This window comes from Bison bison, unplaced genomic scaffold (genome assembly GCF_000754665.1).
Source record: "Bison bison bison isolate TAMUID 2011002044 unplaced genomic scaffold, Bison_UMD1.0 scf7180017864191, whole genome shotgun sequence".
Classification (NCBI taxonomy): Eukaryota; Metazoa; Chordata; class Mammalia; order Artiodactyla; family Bovidae; genus Bison; species Bison bison.
Window position 1 is genome coordinate 366,964 of NW_011494763.1, and position 6,000 is coordinate 372,963.

The window sequence follows — 6,000 nt, forward strand, 5'->3', positions numbered from 1 at the left end:
TCCTGAGGCCCTGGATAGGGGAAAGAAGCCAGTCTTCAATACCAGCTCCAGCTAGCAAAAGTGAAGGACAGCAAGGGGGCACCTGGATTTGAACCAGGGACCTCTTGATCTGCAGTCAAATGTTCTACCCCTGAGCTATACCCCCTGATATAAGTGGAAGCCTTAGTACTACCTTTTACCTGTGTAGCCATGCCCAACATTCCTATAAATTTTTGCCACAAGATGTTCACCAGGCTGGGCCTGCTCAAAGCTGCCAAACCAGCCTCACTATAATTTTACTCCCTTGATGCCAAACAAGCACCGGGTTCCCCCTCCCTGTAACCACCTCCCTGCTCTTTCTGGAAAAGCACTGACACTGGTGTTTATGGCAGGAGGGGCCTTCAGGGTCACCGGTCTATGCCCTTCACAGTGGGCATCTGAACACAGAGATTCAGGATTACTGGTCTGCCCAAGCACACACAGCTCCTCACAGATAAACTCAGGACCTGAATCCACTTCTCCTGACTTTGGGTTCAGGACCTTATAACTAAGCCAGTGAGTCTCTTATCTTCCTCTTTTCCCTATCCTCTATCAGTCAAAAAATGTAAAGGCTACAGATGAGGAGTGTTTTAATAGATTAATGATGAGTTGGGACCATCAGGGGAACTAGAGTGTGGGCCTAGCAGAGCACAAGGAAAAGCTAATGGGGACACCAGAATTTGACCTTGGGCATGCTGCACCCTTCGGGCCAGTCCTCAGATTTCCTGTGTTCAGGAAGCATCTTGGGAGCTTGTCAAACATGCAGACGTGATGTGGGGTTAGGAACAAGCTTCTTATTGAGGGTCTGGGGGATCCCACTTTGAGAAACACCTGTCACAGATCTATATCGGCTCCCTTGTGCGCCACCTGCAGGAAGGACTTAGGTACTGAACCCCCAGGAAGGGATGGGTTAGGAATTCTAGCACCTGCCCCAGGGTCAGACTGAGCTGGTGCGCAGAGGCAGGATGAAAACTAAGGACCACAATCAGATTGCTCATCCTCTGAACTCTGTTCTAGACCCCTGGTTCTTAACTGTAGGGTGCGTCAAAATCACTTGGAGGACTTGTTAAAACAGGGATGTTTGGGCTTCCCCCTGAAAGTTTCTAATTAACAAATTCTCAGGTAACGCTGATCCTGGGGGTCTGGGGCCATGCTTTAAGAACCACTGCTCTAGATCCACACATCTGTGACCAGGCCCTTTCACACTCGCAGCCACACCCAGGGCACCTGTTCACCCTTGCCTCATCTGTGTGCTTACTGAGCACTGCTGCCTCCACTACACCAAAGATCCATATCCTGAGACCCCCCACTCTTTCCTCCCATTGCCTGCTGGGAGCCCCTGGGAGGGTCTTCTTTGTCATGGATTAGCTCTCTTCCCAGTTTACCGTTCAGGAAACTAAATCTAAAGAAGCTTCTGCCAATACGGGGAAAACTCATTCAAGGGAGTCAAGGAGATCCAGCTCTTCTGTCCAGAGCAGCCCGATTCAAGCTGAAGATCTCAGTCTGCCTCAGAAAAATTCAGCCCAGGGGGTTGCATTGTGACTCCTATATTGCAGATGAGGAAACAGAGGACAGGAGAGTATCTTTGGCCCCACAAAGGCAAGTTGCTCAGGAGAGAAGGCGGCTCCAGATATCCCAGTGGAGTCATCCTTCAGCTTTGCACTTCCTTGTTTCTCTCTGGGTTCATCTCCCTTCTTTCTCCTTAATTCATTGAGGTTCTGATCCAGTTAATGCTCTTAGGTTTGGCACATCTGAAATGTCTTTCTTTTGTCCTCTTGCTTGAATGTCAGTTTACCTGGGTTCAGAATTCTAGATTGAGTCTACAGCTGTAGCACCCTGAATGCACCCGATCTTGTCAGAACTCTAGGTTGGAAGTTTTTTTTCTTTATACCTAAAAAATTTATTTTATAATACTATAAAGTATCAGTAAAGACAACTTTATTATTCAATTGCTCTTCTCACCAAAGTATCACATTAAAAATTTTTTTGAAATGCGTGCACAGTTGGGTCTGGCCACACAGCTATTTAATTTTACTTATTTGTGCCTATATCTTCACTTACACAATTTTAAAAAATAACATTTTCCTAATTATGATAAATAATAATAAAGTGCTGTACTCAGTATGTCAGCAAATCTGGAAAACTCAGCAGTGGCCGCAAGACTAGAAAAGATCAGTTTTCATTCCAATCCCAAAGAAAGGCAGTGCTGAATAATGCTCAAATGACCGTACAATTGTGCTCATTTCACATGAAAGCAACTGCTACTGCTAAGTCACTTCATTTGTGTCCAACTCTGTGCGACCCCATAGACGGCAGCCCACCAGGCTCCCCCATCCCTGGGATTCTCCAGGCAAGAACACTGAAGTGGGTTGCCATTTCCTTCTCCAATGCATGAAAGGAAAAAGTGAAAGTGAAGTCGCTCAGTCATGTCCGACTCTTAGGGACCCCATGGACTTCAGCCTACCAGGCTCCTCTGTCCATGGGATTTTCCAGGCAAGAGTACTGGAGTGGGGTGCCATTGCCTTCTCCGCATGAAAGCAAGGTAATGTTCAAAATTCTTCAAGCTAGGCTTCAGCAGTACATGAACTGAGAACTTCCAGATGTTGAAGCTGGATTTTGAAAAGGCAGAAGAACTAGAGATCAAATTGCCAACATGCATTGGATCATAGAAAAAGCAAGAGAATTCCCGAAGAACATCTAGTTATGCTTCTTTGACTACTCTAAAGCCTTTGACTGTTCGGATCACAACAAACTGTGGAAATTCTTAAAGAGATATGAATACCAGACCACCTCACCTGTCTCCTGAGAAACCTGTAGGCAGGTCAAGAAGCAACAGTTAGAGTGAAAAAACTGGCTTAAAATTCAACATTCAAAAAAACTAAGATTTTGGCATCCAGTCCCATCATTTCAAGATAAATAGATGGGGGAAAAGTAGAAACAGTGACAGACTTTATCTCCTTGGGCTCCAAAATCACTGCAGATAGTGACTGTAGCCACAACATTAAAAGACACTTGGTCCTTGGAAGGAAAGCTGTGACAAACCTAGATGGCATATTAAAAAGCAGAATATGACTTTGCCGACAAAGGTCTGTATAGTTGAAGCTATGGTTTCTTCAGTAGTCATGTATGGATGTGAGAGTCGGACCGTACAGAAGGCTGAGCACCAAAGAATTAATGGTTTTGATTGTGATTGCTGGAGAAGACTCTTGAGAGTCCCTTGAACTGCAAGGAGATCAAACCAGTGAACTCTAAAGGAAATCAACCCTGAATATTCATTGAAAGGACTGATGCTGAAGCTGAAACTCCAATACTTTGGCCACCCAATCCAAAGAGCTGACTCACTGGAAAAGACCTTGATGCCGAGAAAGATTGAGGGGAAGAGGAGAAGGGGATGACAGAGGATGAGATAGTTGGATGGCATCACTGACTCACTAGACATGAGTTTGAGCAAACTCGGGGAGATGGTGAAGGACAGGGAAGCCTGGTGTGCTGCAATCTGTGTGGTCACAAAGAGTCGGACACAGCTTAGCAACTGAACAAGAACTATAATAAAACCATAAAAAGGTATAAACCCACAGGACAAAAAGTATATAGATGAGATAATTAGTTTCACCCGGAAGGAAAAAACAAAACAGCTAATGTAGTCTGTAGAGAAATCATCCAAGAAGTAAGCACTTCTGTGGGAGGCGCAGGGGAGGTTGGAGACCAGAGGGCGTTACTGAGGGATGCAGTTCTACAGGTTCCCACTGGCTCTCGGAGAATGGATGGTAATTGCTGTCTACTGCATACCTGGTGTTATGACATCGTGAATTGGTGCTAGTTCAGAACCTAGAACGGCCTGGGGGTATAGCTCAGGGGTAGAGCATTTGACTGCAGATCAAGAGGTCCCCGGTTCAAATCCGGGTGCCCCCTGCTGATTTTCTTTCCATCTGGAGACCACACATGTGGTCACTGTAGATTAGATCTCAGTACCACCAACCTTCACCTCCACCCAACCCCGCTTGTTGGGAGGCTTTTTAAATTAGGCTACTTTCCTCTAGGGGGGCTTAGCAAACAGAACATGGAAGGAGTAAGGAGAGGAGAGGAAAGGTAGGAAAGGTCATCTTCTGACTCAGGAAATGGTTGGAAGTTTTCCTCATCCAGCTTTAGAGGCTTTGTCTTGACCCTAAGAGCTGTGTGTGTTTGGTCACCTCTTCCAATTGCTGTTTATATTACTATTTCTCTTTTCAAGTGAGTTAGGAAGATCCAAGGAACCAACTGAATTAGCAGCTGTGCCCCACAGACTCTGGGGACGAATCTGAATACTTTTATTTGAAAAACAACACATTCTCTGCTCTTCCTACCCGACCAGCACTATCTACCCGATCAGACACATTTGGGGGAGAGATGATACTGGATGATTCTCAAGCGCATTTTGCCTGAACACGGGCTTCCCAGATGGTGCAAGTGATAAAAGAACCTGCCTGCCAATGCAGGAGACTAAGAGACGAAGGTTCAACCCCTGGGACGGAAAGATCCCCTGGAGGAGGGCATGGCAGCCCACTCCAGTATTCGTGCTTGGAGAATCCCATGGACAGAGGAGCCTGGCAGGCTACAGTCCATGGGGTTGCAAAGAGTCAGACACGACTGAAGTGACTTAGCAGGCAAATATGATTATCAAAGCCAGTGCCCTCGACAGGGCCAGGAGCAAGGAGGGAGAGGGCAGACCTGGTGGGAAAGTCGTGCTTCTGCCAGGGGGCAGACCCCCAGGTTCTGGAAGCCACAAACATCTGGGTGACTGGCTGTGCTATGGGTGGAAAGGTGCTTTTTAGATAATAATGGCTCACAGATCATTTAAACACAGATCACGAGGTCTCTGATTCATAATCCAAGTAACCTTACTGCTGTCACTTTAAAAAATTAATAGACTTTATTTTTCAGAGTAGTTTTAATTTTAAAGAAAAACTGAGCAGAAAGTACAGAGAGCTCCCCCCCATCCCCTCACCTCAGCTGCCCCCTCCCAGCTGCCCCATTATTAAATTTTATATTAGTGTTGTTGTTGTTGTCCAGTCGTCCAGTCACTTCTGACTCTTTGCAATCCCATGGACTGCAGCACGCCAGGCTTCCCTGTCCATCATCATCTCCCGGAGCTTGCTCAAACTCATGTCCATTGAGTCGGTGATACCATCCAAACATCTCATCCTCTGTCATCACCTTCTCCTCCTGCCTTCAGTCTTTCCCAGCATCAGGGTCTTTTCCAATGAGTCAGTTCTTCACATCAGGTGGCCAAAGTATTAGAGTTTCAGCTTCACCATCAGTCCTTCCAATGAATGTTCGGGACTGATTTCCTCTAGAATTGACTGGTTTGATCTTCTTGCAGTCCAGGGGACTCTCAAGAGTCTTCTCCAATACCACAGTTCAAAAGCATCAATTCTTCTGTGCTCAGCCTTCTTTATGGTTCAACTCTCACATCTATACGTGACTACTGGAAAAACAATAGCTTTGACTAGATGGACCTTTGTTGGCGAAGTAATGTCTCTTCTTAATATGCTGTCTAAGTTGGTCATAGCTTTTCTTCCAAGGAGCAAGAGTCTTTTAATTTCATGACTTCAGTTACCAGCTGCAGTGATTTTGGAGCCTAGTGAAATAAAGTCTGTCACTGTTTCCATTGTTTCCCCATCTATTTGCCATGAAGTGATGGGACTGGATGCCAAGATCTTAGTTTTTTGAAAGTTGAGTTTTAAGCCAGCTTCTTCACTCTTCTCTTTCACCCTCATCAAGAGGCTCTTTAGTTCCTCTTCACTTTATGCCATATGGGTGGTGTCATCTGTGTATCTGAGGTTATTGATATTTCTCCCAGAAATCTTGATTCCAGCTTGTATCTCATCCTGCCTGGCATTTCACATGATGTACTCTGCATAGAAGTCGAATAAGCAGGGTGACAATATACAGCCTTGACTTACGCCTTTCTCAATTTGGACCCAGTCCATTGTTCCATATGTG

The 6,000-nt window shown here is 45.6% G+C and overlaps 2 non-coding genes across 2 annotated transcripts; one reads left to right on the top strand and one right to left on the bottom strand.

The window, feature by feature from the left end:
* Positions 1-73: 73 nt before the first annotated feature.
* Positions 74-145, bottom strand: TRNAC-GCA. The gene has a single exon. It is a non-coding gene; the product is annotated as a tRNA-Cys (tRNA).
* A 3,713-nt stretch (positions 146-3,858) lies between these two features.
* TRNAC-GCA lies at positions 3,859-3,930 on the top strand. Its single transcript has one exon. It is a non-coding gene; the product is annotated as a tRNA-Cys (tRNA).
* Positions 3,931-6,000: the final 2,070 nt, after the last annotated feature.